General features: G+C 36.6%; 1 pseudogene; it reads left to right on the top strand.

The window, feature by feature from the left end:
- The first annotated feature begins 7,147 nt into the window (after positions 1–7,147).
- Positions 7,148–12,182, top strand: LOC110580803 (annotated as a pseudogene).
- The last annotated feature ends 5,399 nt before the right edge of the window (positions 12,183–17,581 follow it).

Here is a 17,581-nt window from a genome sequence, read left to right as displayed (position 1 = left end):
ATATATATATATATATATATATATATATATATATATATATATATATAATCTGGTTTATTTATTTATTTCCCCTTTGTTCAAATATTTTCTTATGGTGCAAATGTAGGAATAAATGATAAATATAAATTTACATGTTGACATATTTAAAGTTTTGATATTGATATCTTTAAAAAATAACCTTCAGGTTAAAATACTCAATTAAAACCATAGTCTGTTGCTCTTGATACTTTATATGCCATACTAATTACACATTTTCTCCTACTTTTATCAAGATCTTTAATTTGGTTCGTGGTTTATCTTGATTATGAGTTGAGATTCTTTCTCTGAACCATGGAGATTGAAAATAAAGAAGATATTTATGTACATCAGTTAGACATAGTTTATATTACTAATTGTAACTGGGACTGCAGTTGTTAGAAATTGGTTAAAACAAAATAATGCACTAATTGTTTACTTTTATAAAAAAATCATCATTTATACTTGGTTCTGTTCTAGATATTCATTTGATTTTAAACTGCTTTTTGATTGAGTAGTTTCTACTCACAAGGAATGAGTTGGAACCTTTTTTTTTTCTCCTTGAATTACTTAATTCACTTACCTAGGGCATGAATTATGAAGATAGGATTTAAAAGGTGAAAGATTTATATGATCTCAAGGGAAACCAGAGTGTTGAAGATGGGATTTAAGAGTACCCTCTATTAATAATGCCTTCTTATTTGCTAATGAGCATGAAGAGTGAAAATTGGAAGTAGATAATATTACTCTTATTATTGCTTAATGGGCACCTAATTTACTTAGACCAACAGAGATTTTGTTACAGAATGTGTTAAATAATGCAGACTACTTTTTTCTTTCCTGAATAAACATGTTCTCTTAAATTATCCCGATTCTCCAAAAAATATGTACGTTTTTGCCTTTGTAAAGGAAATGAATTACAACATTATATCTTCAGCTGAATTTTCTAATATGCTTGGTGATTAAAGTTGCTTTCATAAATATATTTTCTGTTAAAATTCTGAATAGCAAACAATAAACAGAAAAAATAGTGGTTCATACTATCATTATGCCTTCTTCATATAACAGTAGGTCTTTAAACAAAGTTCCTGTGGGCAGTGATTGAGCACAATCTACCATGTGGTGGATCATAAAGTGGGTCTGTGACTGAAGATTAGCTTCAGGACTTCTATATTCCATACTGATTTTCTTTGCTTGTTCTACACAACAAAGGGAGCTATACCAAACAGATTGTGATTTTGTTTCTCCTTTGTATTCTCTTTTGTCCATATATTTTTGCCCTTTCTTATTAGATACATATAGATTTTTTAGCATTGTTTGCCACTGGCGTGATCTCTTTATCATTAAGAATAGTCCCTCATGATTTCTAGTCATGCTTTTTGTTTTAAAATTTATATTAACGTGGCTACATCATCTTTTCTTAGTTGATATTTGCGTGACATATCTTTTTCTGGCCTTTTCTTTCAGCCTTTCGGGGTCCTGTATTTTATAAGGACATGCACTTGTAATTGGTTTTGCTTCTGTTTTGTTTTTTATATTCTGGGAATATTTCATTAATTTTTATTTAATCACTGATATATTTGAATTTACATTTACCATCTTTCTATTGTTTTTTTCAAAATTAGTTCCATCTAAGTTCTTTTTTTTCTTTATTTTCTTCTTTTCGATTGATTAGTTTTTTTATTATTTCTTCTCTACCTCTTGTTAGTTTTACATTGCATTACTATGGTTTTGCTGTTTACTTTGAGATTACAGTATGCATACCTTAATATAGTCTAGTTAGAAAATATAACTTTTACCATCCCCCAGTCAATCTAGGAATTTAAACCGTTTAAATCCATTTTACTTTTTCTTTTTATATATTATTGTTGTAATTTCAGTTCCACATACATATTTAAACCTAAGGGAAATTATTATTTTGCTCAGTCAGTATTAATTCATATTTACTATATACTTATTCTTTCCATTTTCTTTATTCCTCATTCTGAGGTCATTTTGACCTCATTTTTCTGGGGTCATTTTTCTTTTTTCAAAGAAATCCCTTTAGTATTTTCTTTTAGTGCAGGTCTCTGGCAATACATTTTCTAGAGTTTCATTTTTCTGAAAAAGTCTTTATTTTGCCTTCATTTTGGATTGATATTTTCCCCTATTGTCTATAATGTTCTAGATGGGCAGATATTTTACTCTGGATACTTTAAAGGTGTCATATTGTTGCTTTCTGGCTTTCCTCACGTCTGTTAAAAATTCACTTGTTGGTCTTATTGTTTCTCTTTTTAATAATGCATCTCCCCCCATGTTCCCCAACCCCCTAATCTCTGGGTACTTTCAAAAGTTCCCTTTGTTTTTGGCTTTCAGCAGTTTGATTGTGATGTGTAAAGGTTTCACATTCCTTGTATTCATCCTAGGAGTGTGCAGAGGGCTTCATGAATCTGTGGCTTGATGACTTTCATCAACTATTTTCTCTGCAAATACTGCTTTTTCTTGATTCTCTTCTCTTCTCATCCAGAACTCCAATAAAATGTCTGACATGTAAACTATTTTTCTTATATACATTTCTGGATTTTTAGTCTTTACCCTTCTGTGCTTCAGTATGAAAATTTTTATTGTTCTGTATTTTAGTTCACCAAGCCGCTATTGTTCTCTGCCATATGTACCTTTATCAACCTTATAAATTTAGTTGTTGTATTTAGCATTTCTAGAAATTTTGTTTGACTTTCTTTTCAAGATTTACACTCTGGTGACATTTTTTCATATTTTCATCTTTTCTTCATCTTTCTCTCTATTTTCTTGAACATGTCAGTCATGATATTTTAATGTCCTTATTTGATAATTTCACTATTTGGATAACCTGTGGATCTCTTTTTATTGACTATTTTTTCTCTTGGTGTTAGGTTATGTAGTCCTGGTTTTTAGTATGCCTGGCATTTTTTTAATTTAATGTCTGACATTATATATGAAAAACTGTAGAGGCTTCTTCATAACATCTTCCTCAAAGACCAGAAGGAGTACAGGCTGATCCCTTTAATTGAATCAGAAATTAAATTCCAGACTGGATTGCACCTTTTCTAAGTTTCCTTAGAAACTTCCTTCTAGATTTCTCTCATTCATGTTCCCAGGATGTAGTTCCCAAGGAATTCCTATTGAGAACCCAGGATGCTCACCTGCACCTTTATCTTCTGGTATGTCCAAAACTTGAAAGTCTGTCTTCTAGTACAACTGTTAGACAGCCAAATCCTCTCTCTGTTTTTCAAAGACATTCTGCTTGGCTTCTTACATTCTTTTTCCCACATAGCTGCAGAAATCAATGTCATGAAGGGGAAGCCAGCAGAATGTGGATGTTGTTTTCTGTCCCTTCTTTCTGGCTGGAATCCTAGATCCTCAAGTCTCTAATTTATGCTTTTCCAGCCTCATGGGATGGTCAGAAGTTCTGCTGGGTTTTCTACCTCTTAGCAAGGCCATCTGCTTGGCCTTTTTCCTGGACCCCCAGCCTCTTGCTCCATGCTCAGAACTGGCAAATGCACGAAGGGAACAAAACAAAACAAAACAGAACAGAACACTGCAACATGTCCACTTGCCTCCAGAGCTATTTCCCTCCTCTTAGCACCTTGTACTTTCATGCCCTGGTTGCCAGACTTATTCTTTTGTTCAGCTTTTCTGTATGTCTTCAACAGAGGCTTTATCTCTTTCAAGATGCTCCATAATGCCCCATTATGAATCTTCATATCCCAGGTAAGACAACATCAAAACCACAAACAACAATTCAGCACTTTCAAGAAGCAATATATAGGAACAATAATAGTAAGAGATTTATAACTCACTTCACATGAGAGGCAAAATGGAAAAAAATAAATAAATGAGGATATGGTGAATCTAAATAACAATTAATCAAATAGAACTAATAGATATACATTTAATTCTATTTAATAATTACAGAAAATGTTTCCCTTCAAGTCTCTATGGGTTGTTTCCCAAAATTGTGTAGATGAGTGCAAGGAGAATCTCAATAAATCTTAAAAAGTAGTAACATTATAGGCCATATTCTCAGACTATATTGCAATAAAAGTAGAAATTTATAACAAAAATCGAAATAAAATTACAATCTGAAGTTCTGAATTCTTTTTTAACTCTAAGAGGAAATCTAGGCCAAAATTTCATAGCTGGAAAGTGAAAATAAGACTTTAGATCCAAAAACCTTTGGTATATGAAAAACTGGAGAGAAAAGAAACTATGATAGCCATAAATCTTTAATTTGTTTTGAAAGAAGAAATTAAATTAAAGTTATTAGCTATTCAGATTAATATTTTAAAAATAGCAAAATTTAATTTAAAAAAAGGAAGAAATAAGAAAGGTCACATAAATTAATGAAATAAAAGAGAAAAACATTAGAAAGAATAAATACATTTTTTTTTTTTAAAGATTTTATTTATTTATTTGAGAGAGAGAGAATGAGAGACAGAGAGCATGAGAGGGAGGAGGGTCAGAGGGAGAAGCAGACTCCCTGCCGAGCAGGGAGCCCGATGCGGGACTCGATCCCGGGACTCCAGGATCAAGACCTGAGCCGAAGGCAGTCGCTTAACCAACTGAGCCACCCAGGCGCCCGAATAAATACATTTTATAACTGATTCTTTGAGAAACTATAACAATAAAATAAAAACCCATTAGCCTAACTTTCAAACAAACAAAACTGGAAAAAGTACAAAAACACAAAATTAGAAATGAAGAGGACATAAATTACAAAAAATAAATGGCACTTTCATGAAAATACTATATTCTCGCACTTTTCTATTTCTCTTACTATTTTCTAATGGGTCAGTCTACCTGTTCAACCTTATAAATACATCTCAGATCTGATCACTTCTCCCCACTTTCTTGGTGCCTCTTTTCAGCCTCCACCATCTCACCTCTGCCATTTCCTTATGCAGCCCACCTTGAATGACCTGCTTTTCAATCCTTTCTCCACAGCCAGAGGGATCTTTTTAAAATAATGGTTAAATCATGCCAGTTTCCCTCACAAATCTCAACCTTGGCTTCTCATGACTCCCAAAAGAAAGTGCAAAACCCATAAGATGCTCCATGGTCCTTCTGGCTACAGCTCTCTCCTACTTATGACCTTTAGCCAGCTGATCTTTTGAGCATATTTCTCATTCAGTTTCTTTCCACTTTCTGTTCCCTTTTCTGTCCTCACTCCAGGTGTTAAAATAACTTACTCCCTTCTTTTTTCATTCAGGCCAGAGTTTACTGACTGCCTGACCTAAAATAGTAACTACTTTCTACCCCTATAATTCTCTATTCTCTTACCTAATTTATTTTTTCTTTAGTATTTATAATCACCTAACATATTATGTATTTAATTATTATCCTGTTCTTCTTACTAGAATATAAGTTCCAGAAGAGTAAGAAATTTGTCTGTTTTGATCACTGGTTTTTGCCCAGTATTTAGATTAATGCTTGGCACATATTAGTGCTTGATAACTATTTATTGAATAAATTAATGGATTACCTAATTAATAACTGGAAAGCTTCCAGAAAATCCACTGAAAAGCTTTTGCAAACAGAAAGGGAATTTGGCAAGGTCAATGGTTCAAAGTTAATATAGCAATAAGAAAAAAGACAAAATAGCTAAAAATAAGTTTAACAATATGTAGGACTCTACTGATGGACATAAAGACTTGAAAGAGTAGAGAAATATACCTTACTTTGGGATAAAAAGAATCAATGTTGTGAAGAAGCCTACTTTCCTTATTATTATATGTAATTAAAATGCCAGTAGGTATATTTTGGAGTAAATGGACAAAGTTTTTTTTAAAAAAATTTACTGATAATCAGTTGAGAATAATTAGAAACATCCTGGAAAGAAAAAGAATAGTGAGCTAGAACCAGGTTTATCAGATATTAAACTTGAAGTTAAGCTATCATAACCTAAAGGATAGAAGACTGGTAAAGAAATGGAGAATTGTGGATTAGCTTCAAGAAATAGGATATAGACCTAGATTCATGTAGAGATTTAATAGATGATGATGGTAGCATTTCAGATCAGTGAGGAAACTCAATAAGGGAGGAAACAGTTTCTAACAATTTAAAGTTTAGAAAGATAGTAAGTTTGTGACTTACCTCATTCCTGTATTGAAATAAATTTCAGATAGATCCAAGATTTAAATGAAATTCAGAAATCACCAAAAGAAAGCATAGGAAATTTTTTATGAGCATAGAAGTCATCTCTGTGTATCACAAAACAACCAGGGAGGGAAAATATGGATGATGCATTGACTGACTATTTACAAATTTCAAACTTTTATATTACAAGAATTACCATAAACAAAGTCAAAGAAAAATGAAAAAAATGGGAAAAATTATTTGCAACACATATGGCAAACAAAAGCTAATTTTTCTTGCTTTCACACAGAACTGAAAAAAATTAACGATCCTATATAAAATGGGCAAAGTGCTTCTGTAGCCATTTCATCAAAAAAAAAAAAAGAGAGAAATACTAATATCCAGCAAGCACATGAAAAGATTCTTTTCATTCCTGATTTTTAAATGCTAATTAAGATAGTGTGATGTACATTTAAAAATTACATATAGTTTTAGAGAGTAGTTAGAAAAATCACTCAAAATCTTTAAAAATAGAGCCCAATTAATAAATAATAGTATGTTCGCTACATGCTACAACATGGACGAACCTTGAAAACAGAAAGCTAAATGAAATGTATTATTCCATTTATATGGGTACATCCAGAACAGGCAAGTCTATACAGAAAGTAGATTAGTGATTGTCAGGAGCTGAGGAAGAGTAGAGGAAGTGAGAGATGATGGCTAGGGGTATGAGGTTTCTTTTGCAGGCAAGAAAAATGTTCTAAAATTGTGATGATGGATGCATTCTGTAAACATACTAAAAACATACTAAAAACCATTGAATTTTCTACTTTAAACAGATGAGTTATATATGTGAATTCTATCTCAATAAAACTGGATAAAAAAACATACCACCAAAAATAAATAACAGCGTATCAATGAAATGGAATATTAGGCTGGCAATAAAAGGTGTGGGAAATGCATTGTTGAGGAAAAACAACAAAAGATTGTTAATAAAAAAAAAGCACAGGGTAGCTTTCTTTCCAGCCAGCTGTGAGCCATGGGCATCTCCCAGGACAACTGGCACACACAAGACTAAGGGCAAAAGAAAGTCCTACCATCAGAAGCAGAAGTTTGAGTGGGGATGCCCTGCTGCACTCAGATTGGGCCCTGCCCCCCCCCCCACACACACACACAGTCTGAGTCTGGGGAGGCAACAAGAATTACTGTGCCTGGAGGCTGGATGTGGAAGCTGGATGTGGGGCACTCCTTCTGGGACTCCAAGTGTTGTATGTGCAAAACAAGTATCACTGATGTTGTCTACAATGCATCCATCAATGGACTGCTTCACCAAGACCCTGTGAAGAACTCTCATGCTCCTTGACAGCACACCACCCCAACCATGCGCTACCCCTGGGCCCCAAGGAGGCCAAGCTGACTCCTGAGGAGGAAGAGATTTTATTTTATTTTTTACTTATTTATTTATTTTATGTATTGTGTATGGTTGGAATTTTTCTTTTTTTTTTATTATGTTATATTAATCACCATACATTACATCATTAGTTTTTGATGTAGTGTTCCATGATTCATTGTTTGTGTATAACACCCAGTGCTCCATTCAATACGTGTCCTCTTTAATACCCATCACCAGGCTAACCCATCCCCCCACCCCCCTCCCCTCTAGAACCCTCAGTTTGTTTCTCAGAGTCCATAGTCTCTCATGGTTCGTCTCCCCCTCCGATTTCCACCCCTTCATTCTTCCCTGAAGAAGAGATTTTAAACAGAAAATGATAGAAGAAATGAAGAAGAAATATGATGAAAGGTCAAAGAATGCCTAAATCAGCATCTTCTGGAGGAGAAGTTCCAGCCAGGTAAGCTTCTTGCGTGCATCACAAGAAGACCAGGCCAGTGTGGGAGGCAGATGGCCATGTGCTAGAGGGCAGAGAGCTGGAGTTCTTGCTGGGGAAAATCAAAGCCGGGAAAGCAAACAAATCCTCCTCCCTCCCATCTCTGCTCATGTAATAAAGGTGTTTATTGTTAAAAAAGAAAAAGGCAGGGGGTAGTGCATGTGGCAGAACAGTTTGCAGATAGGAGTCCCTTTTTTTTTTTTTTTTGTAACAAAAATAAGCAAACCTAGGCTTATTCATGCATAGATAATTTCTGGAAACAAACACAAGAAATTGTTAACAATGTTTGCTTCTGGAGACCAGACTGACTTTCAACAATGGAGGAATATATTCTTCTTACTCTGTATTCCTCTATACCATTTGAAATTTTTTATGAACATGTACTTACTTTTTTGATTAATTTTTTCAAATTATCTTAAAATCATAGGGCAATGCTAACGTTCACATTTGCTCTAATATTAATTGGTCATTTGTTTCCTCCATCATTATTTTTCTCTAGGAAGAAATTTCAGTGCACCTCATGTCTGTGAAAGAAGCCTGACTTAAAAATTAAAAGGTTAAATGTCAATGGAAAGAAATACTTAAAATCACAGATTAAGGCTTAAATGTAAGACCTGAAACCATGAAACTCTTAGAAGAAAACAGGAAAAAAGCTCCTCAACACAGGCCTTGGCAATGATTTTTTGGGATATGATACCTCAAGCACAAGCAGCAAAATAAAAAATAAACAAGTGGGACTACATCAAATTAAAAAAGCTTCTGCCCTGCAAAAGCAATCATCAACAAAGTGCAAAAACAATCTATGGAATGGGAAAAATATTTGCAAACTGTATAACTGATAAGGGGTTAATATCCAAAATATAGAAAGAACTCCTACAACTCAATGGAAAAAAATCAAATAATTCAATTTAAAAGTGGGCAAAAGTCCTGAATAGACATTTCTCCAAAGAAGATATAAGAAAAGCTAACAGGTACCAGGAAAGATGCTCAACATCACTGGTCATTAGGGAAATGCAAATCAAAAGCACAACAAGATATCCCCTTAGGCCTGTTAGGTTGGTCACTGTGAAAAAGACAAGAAATAAATGCTGGCAAGGATGTGGAGAAAAGGGAACCCTTTTGCACTGTTGATGGGATTGTAAACTGGTACAGTTACTATGAAAAACAGAATGGAGGATGCTCAAAAAATTAGAAATAGGACTGCCATATGATCTGGTAATTCTACTTCTGGGCATATGTCCAAAAGAAATGAAAACATTAACTTGAAAAGCTATCTGCACCCCCATGTTTATAGTAGCATTATTTGCAGTAGCTAAGACATGGAAACAACCTAAGTGTCCACTGACAGATGAATGCATAAAGAAGCTGTGGTATCAGTATATTTATATATATATAAAATTCAGCCATAAAAAATGACAAAATTCTGCCATTTGCAGCAACATGGATGGACATCAAGGGCATTAACGCTTAATGAAATAGGTCAGAAAGAGAAACAAATATCGTATGATCTTATTTACATGTGGAATTTATAAGCAAACAAACACAAACAAAAAGCCAAACTCCTAGAAAAAGAGATCAGATTTGTGTTTACCAGAGACAAGGGAGTAAGGGGAGGGGAATTGGAGGTAGGTGGTCAAAAGGTACAAACTTCCAGTTATAAGATACGTTAAGTGCTAGGATTGGAAGGTAGAGCATGATGAATATGGTTAACAGCTATATGACATACGAATGTGAAAGTTACAAGGAGAGTCAATTCTGAGTTCTCATCACAAGGAAAAAATTTTTTCCTTTTTTTTTTTTTTTGTTTTTTCTTTTAACTGTATTTGTATGAAGTGATAAATGCTAACTCAATTATTATAGTAATCATGTCATAGTATATGTAAGTCACTCCATTATGCTGTACGCCTTAAACGTATACAGTGGGGTGTGTCAGTTATATCTCAAAGCTGGAAAAAAATGCAAATTAAAAAAAATTGTGAGGGAAGAGAATGAGATCTGCTGCTCTTGTTCAAGTGTACACATATTGCCAGGTGGTTTTCAAAAGATTGGGTGTTCCCTGGGGCTTGTCCACTATTGTTATGCAGAAAAGCACCTTCCAAGAGCTGAACATTAGCGGGTAAGGTCTTTCATGGACTGAAGGTCCAGTAAAGATTGCTCTTGTTTTTATTAGAGGCATTAGCTATGAGAGAAAGTTTTTCGCTTATTCATTTGTTCATTTATTCCATCAATATATATTGAGTGCTTGCTCATGCAACATGCTGGACCAGGCACTGGGTATGTAGTGGTGAATAATAATAATCATACTTACTTTTATTGAGCTATTAACCATAGCGTGGTACTGAGCACTTAATAATAATAATCCTCACAATAATCCTGGGATGTGGATACTATTATACTTTTTAACAGAAGAGGAAACTAGGGCTTGAGAGATTGAGTAGGTTGCTCAACATTACATAGCTAGTAAGCGGTGACCTTGGGGTTTGAACTGAGGGACTCTGATTCCAGACCATTTACTTCTAAACATTATGTACTGTCTTTAAAAGCACCAGTAATCTCTGTGGGAGAAGGGAATCCTGCCATTCTATCATTCCTGCATGACAGGCAAGAATAGTTACCAATATTACTAGCAAGGGGGGAACAAGACAGATATTTTTCTTGTACTCATTCAATTAGTCAACAGATTTTTTTTTTAATTATTTACCATATTCCTGGTACTGCTCTAAATCCTGAGGCCATAACAGTGAAAAAGATTGGTAAGATCTCTGCCCACAAGGCATTTGCATTCTAGTAGGGAAGAAAGTCTAAACAAATAAAATGCAAAAAATATTCAACCAGCAAATTGAGGTGAGAGAAATTGATTACAAGAGTAGAGTAAAATCGAGGCGAACTGCTTGTGATTAAAGGTCAGAGAGAGACTCTGAGTAAGGGACCGTGGCCAAGATAGTAACATGCACTCAAACCCATTTCCTTTCCCTTCTGGGCACAGAGCTAAACAACATCTCCCAGGCTCTTTTATACATTCATGGAGCCAGGGGCATCTGGGCAAGATTGGCAAACTCTTCTTTGAGACCTGGTGTTACACCTCTGCTGTGATGCTCCACACATGCATCCTTCATCTTCCTGCTGGGCACAGCCAATCCAGGGAAGGAATCTGAGGCTTTAGAAAGTGATGGAGCCACTCTACCGAAAAGGGCCCCCGACTCCTCATTAGGAAGTCTGGCCCTAGAAACCAGCTGATTAGACTGTGTCATGACTGAGGGATGAACCTTTTTTTGAATAAGCCACAGAGACTTGGGGTTGTTATGGCAATAAGCACATCCTGACATATAAAATGCTACTGAAGCTAAGTCTTGAGGGATGAGAAGGTTGTAGTGCGGCAGAGAGTGTTGCAGAGGAAGGCAACCACGTGTGCAAAGGGTCTGAGGCAGGGAAGGCACTGCTGCGTACAACAATCTGAAAGATGCCAGTGTGCCTGCAACTTCAGTGCGTGGGGGTGTTGAATTGGGGAGGGAAGCCTGTAGCCCAACCAGGCAGGTCTTTGTAGATCAGGGTATGAGTGAGAACTTGATTCTCAATGCAATAAAAAGCCATCAATGTGTTTCAACCAAAGGAGTGTCATGATTCAAGTGATAAAAATAATACCCTGGGGGCGCCTGGGTGGCTTAGTCTGTTAAGCCTCCAACTCTTGGTTTCAGCTCAGGTCCTAATCTCAGGGTCCTAGGATTGGGTCCCAAGTTGGGCTCCCCACTAAATGGGGAGTCTGCTTGTCCCTCTCCCTCCCCCTTTGCTCCTTTCCCCTCTACATCTTCACCCCCTGCCCCCCCTCACGTGTATGTGCACTCTCTCTGTCTCTCAAATAAATAAATAAAATCTTTTTTTAAAACATAGCCTGAATTTTTAGTGTAGAGTGAATTAGAAGGGGCAAGACTACCTCCAGGAACAGGATGGGCTCCATCTGTTGTGAGGCCCAGTGCAAAATGAAAATATGACGCCTTTGATCAAAAATTACTTAAAATTTCAAGGCTGCAACAGCAGAGCATTAAACAAAACACAGGTCATTGCAGCAGGAATGAAGGGGATTGGGTATTCTCTTCAGGTGACATGAGACCAGAAGAAGCAGCAGTTACCCCGATGAATGACAGTGTGGAAATGGCAGTGGCAGATGGTGAAGCCATCTACACCACTTAGAAGGAACAACCTCCATGTGAAAGGGGTTGCAGGCAAAGCCAACCCCAGGATGAGACCCCAGAGGTTAATGAAAGCAAGGGGATGCAAAGGCTTTCGCGGAAGGGATTCAGGATGTAGGTCTGTTTACTGATCAAAGCATGGGAACTTCAGAGGGCACAGTGTGTTGGTGATGAGGGTGCCTGACCGAGATGACTAATGTGGGATGATACTCAGTTCCCGTGACCTTTCTTGACGGTTTATCAGGGATGAGTATGGTGATGAGAACAGCAAAGAATATGTCCTCTCAGACTACTCTTAGTTCTGTTCCCAATTAGATCCCAAGAAAGTGGTTTATAATACTAAAGCAGAGGAAACACTCTATCTGGGGGGAGGGGGTCTGATTCTTCCCCGAATCCTAGATGAGGAGCTTATCTAGGGCAACACGGAACCTCCCGTAATGTCTGAGGCTCTCTCTCATATTCTTTCTCAGTGATTTGGTGGTTGATGTCTCCTAGATGTCTGAGGAGCGTGTGGTTTATCTAAACTGTAGTTTCAAATCTATTCTTAAAATGATTCCAAACAGCCCAAGTTATTAATTTATAATCCAAAAGAAACAAAACAAAATAAACTAGATTGAGATTATTTTTTTGAGCTAGAACACACCTTTGAACTAATAAACTATCTCACAGTAGGAAGGCAAACCCATATCAACCCAAAGCAAAATTAAATATGCAGATAAAATGCCAGTGAAATGCTATTTTGCATAGATTTAAATATTGTAATTTGCTGGGTTTGTGAGTCAGGCAGATGCAGTTCATTTTGAAGCAGCTTTTGGGTCTTTTCACATGATTTGGCTATTCTTAGATTTCTGAGTCATTCTGTCCTCCATGCTAGTCATTTTTCAATTCCATATTCTCTATTCATGAGGGAGATACAACATTAACCAGTCCAAATTTGGCTATGTGGCTTAATTCTCTGAACAAACAGGCTATATATTTGTTCCTATTCTTAGCGCAATACCTTGGGACAAGTTAAATGTAAATAAAATATTTGGGCAGTGCACTCTCACACCATAGAATTTCTGGCAAGAGGTGCCAGAAAACCTTGGCATGCATATTATTGCATAATTGTTTTGATTCAATTTGGTTGTCCTCCTAATGTCTAAAATCCCAAAGCAGTAGGAATACTTAGGAAAGAACGGAAATGTGGATAACATGGTATGAGCCAAGGGACCCTGCCAATGTTTTATCCAACAGAAGCAGCATATCTTAAAGACTAATGTAGGAGGTACATTGATACCTCCTAGAATAAATTTACTGGAAATGAAATTCCTTTGACAAATGGAAGATAGTAATAAATTCTTCATCCAAGGTGTCATTATGGGAGCTCAGAAGGATAGGTATGAATAGGACTATAAGGGGACTGAGGGGTCAAATTTGAGATTCCCTCTACGTGGGTTGGTAAATACAGCAGAGGAAGAGGGAGAGAATCCACCAGGTGAGTGAGGGATTCCTGATGTTTTACCATATTTTTCATGCCCACCTGATGGAAGTATCTGCTAGATTGCTGCTCCTTGAGGATCAAAGCTGTGCTTCCTCATCTTTGTGTCTCCATTGCCCAAAAGCAGGCCTGGGACATAATGGACACTCAATGACTATTTGTTGAACGGGCAGAAACTTCAGTGACAGGGGAAAGCAGGCCCACACTTAGTTCCACTATACTGTTCTAGGGGTGCCACTGTGTTGCTTGAACCACCTCCTTACCCTCCAGCCAGCTTTTAGCCCTTCATCTCAGCAACCACTCTGAAAACTCCAGTGGAAACAAAGAATTGACTCTGTCCCACTTCTCACCTCTCATTCCATTTTTCTTTCTTTTTCCATCAGGAAAGTTTAGGGAACCATATATGCCTCAAGTGCAGGAGAATCCCAGTTCTGAGTAGGTGACCTCCTAGGTAGAGAAGCATTAGGCTCTTTTACGACTTGTCTGCTAAGGGCTACTGATCTAACTTAGGCCCCAGACCAGCTTCTTTGTCCTCGAAAATTATAATGAACTTGAGATAATTCCTGGCCCCCTCAACGAACAAGTAGATATTAAAGACCAAAAGACAGCATGTGTATGCAGTTTTGTGCCGCTTTGTACCAATATGTGGTACCACTAAGAGGTTAGATGGTACAAATTATGGGCAGATGCATTTTCCATGCTTTTACGCATGTTTGAGATCGATTTCTTTAGTATTAAATGCTATTGTTCCTCAGCAGGAAGCCAGAAGAAGGAAGTACACACATATCATAGGAAAGAATTCCAAGAGAGAAAGGGATGGCCCGTAGAGCCTTAGGCCACCAAAAGTTGAAATAAAATAAATTCAGAAGTGTATCCATTGGAGCTAGTAATTAGGTCAGTGACATTCTCAGTAGGAACAAGTTCAATATGCTGCTGAGAACAGAAGCGAGTATCCTCAGGGTTGTGAGGTAAAGAAGTAGAAGCTGAGGGTAGGTTATGTTTACAAGGAGCTTGACCAAAAAAAAGGAAAGAGAGAGAAGGGTTAGGGCTATAAAAGGGTTTGAGATAAGAAATGAAAGGTTTTTTGGATAGGGCAGAACTATGTTTAAAAACTGTAAGAAAAGGGGTGCCTGGGTGGCGCGGTCAGTTAAGCTCCTGTCTTCAGCTCAGGTCATGATCTAGGGGTCCTGGGATGGAGCCCCGCATCGGGCTCTCTGCTCAGCAGGGAGTCTGCTTCTCCCTCTCTCTCTGCCTCTTCCCTGGCTTGTGCTTCTCTCTCTCTCTCTTTCTCAAATAAATAAATAAAATCTTAAAAAAAAAAAAAAGCTGTAAGAAAAGATTCAGTTTGGGCTGAGTCCATAAGGCCAGGCCATGAGGTGAGTGCAAGAACCAGGAGGTAGCCAGCTGGATGAGGGATGGGCAGGGCTGGCCTCTGGGCTGCAGAACAGAGTCCTCCAAAGTACTCCGAGAGGAGAGAGAAAATCAAAGGCAGGCAGATTTTTCAACTTTAATGAATCTAAAGGGATCTAAGGCAATAAGATAAAAACAGAGTAAATAAAGCTGTCATGAAAGGCACTGAAGCAAACTGTAGGAAGTAGATCCTGGAGCAATTGCCTATGCATTGGGAACATAGCCTCCTCTCACATAGGGCACCTGTCGCCCAGCAGAGAGGGAACGATTAAGGGTGCCAACCTGGCTGGGTAAATAAAGATGTTGAAGATATCGGAGAAAGAGTCTGTAACAGATAGAACAAGGTCCCTGAGGGCATGAGGTGGGTTGGCATCCTGATTACAGGCTGAGTAATTAACTTCATTAACATCATGCGAACCATACCTGGGATTCTGAGCCAAGAAGGAGAGTTGGCTGGAAGGCATTCTGTGTAGATACCAGGCATAGATACCTGGGATCTTGGGGGAGTGAAATTCTGCTTGCTTTTAGAGTCTGAGGGAAAAATACTTACGTGTATTAAAAAGTTTGCATATTGTGTTTTTAACAATCCCCAGTGTTCTTAAACATTCCAAACACTATGGCCAAATAGACGTCATAAGATATTTGTGTTTAAATAAGCTTTAGTAGTTTTTACATGGTTATTATTCTTTCCAACTGAAAGGATATTTCTTAACCTAGTTTTCTCTGTACCAGTCCTCCAAAGTGCTCCTCTTAATTTCCATTTAATGAAAATCTCTACATTTATGGGTTTGTATTTTCTTTGGATTTAAATGAATCCTTCAAGAGGAACGTTAACTCTCTCAAGCTACTGGAACTCTGCTTTCTGGAACTGTTATGTTGACTATTGGGGAGTGACTTTGGCACCAAGGAAGACTTGGCTCAAAACATTTTTTTCAACAAAATTACTAATATAATAAATTTTGAATCAGAATATTTGAAATAAAAATCTAGATTTAGAAAATGATTCACTATTTAAAGACAAAATAACTATATTCATGATTTATATTTTGTTATTTCCGAGTGTTTCTCTGAGAAGTCCTTGTGCTTTATTGTGCCGGCTTATATAGTCACTGGTTCCATGAAATTCAGTTTTACTTGACATCAAAATCTAGTATAATGATGAAACTATCTGGTTTGATGAAATGAAATACCTAGCTACAGAAAGAAAATAAACTGAGCAGGGAGGACAAAACTCACACTAAAGATCATTTCCTTTTCCTGTTCTTTTTGCATTGAAAATATTTTTTAAAAGGAAGGAACTTTTTCTTAGAAACAGTGTCATTTGCAATGAATACTTGGTTATTAGAAACACATGTACTTCAATTATTTGTTTTTTTGGAAATAGTAATTTACTAAATGAAGCTAATAATCTAAAATAGTTAATCAGACTTGAAATTAGCTCTCCAAAATCAACCAGGTTTAGTCAAAATTTTTATTGGAAACTTCTAAAAGTCTCCCATATTTACCAATGCTGTTCTACTTCTTGGCTCTCTAGATTTGCATAGTAGGTTTTCCTTACTTTGTAAACTTTGACATACACTTGGTATATAAAATATATGATACATTTATTTTATTCTTTTTCCAAAAATATTTTTATTAATTTGCCTTGAAGTTTCAATTAAATAGATAAATAGTTGATTATTTGAATTTTGAAAAAATGCTCCTCTTTAGATAAATCTGAGCTCTTGACACCTGCTAATTATATTGATAACTTGGAAAGTGAGTGGAGAATTCCTGTTTTATTCATTCACATAATGAGTGATATCTGATTTATGTTTCATGCTGGATCAACATTCCAGAGTCTTCCACTGATTCCCACATATATTATATCAATGTCGACATAATCACACTGTCTTATAATAATAACAATAAAAGAATCACTTATAAGGATGTTTTAGAAAATCAGCAAACTATAAAATCTACTTGATTGAGGGGTGCCTGGGTGGCTCAGTCGGTTAAGCATTGGACTCTTGATTTTGGCTCAGGTCATGATCTCAGGGTCCTGGGATCAAGCCCCACACTGGGCTTCGTGCTCAGCAGGGATTCTGCTTGAGGATTCTCTCCCTCTCCCTCTGTCCCTCCTCCAATTCACTCTCTATCTCTAAAATCAATAAATCTTAAAAATATTAACAAAGCACATTGTAAACTATGGTTATTGTGCTCCTGAATTTATCAAAGCACCAAAAGTTATAGGTTAAGAACTGCTGAGCCTGATTCTCTATTTCCAGCCAGAATGGAACTAAGAATATGCTTTCGTGGATATGAAGTGCACAAGAACTCTCTCTCTCTCCCTCTCCCATATCCTCTTCTCCATTTGTTTCTAAACAGAAAATTATCCACTAGGCACTAGTAGTCTATGCAGCTGTTTAGAGAAAGATGCTTATTGACTTCAAAAGGATCAGAGGTAAAACCTTCCTCTGGAGGAGAGAAAAACTGAACATGTAAAGGGTGTAAACTCTATCTCAATGGAC

Source organism: Neomonachus schauinslandi, chromosome 5 (assembly GCF_002201575.2).
Source record: "Neomonachus schauinslandi chromosome 5, ASM220157v2, whole genome shotgun sequence".
NCBI lineage: Eukaryota > Metazoa > Chordata > Mammalia > Carnivora > Phocidae > Neomonachus > Neomonachus schauinslandi.
This window is presented reverse-complemented; position numbering and strand designations above follow the sequence as displayed.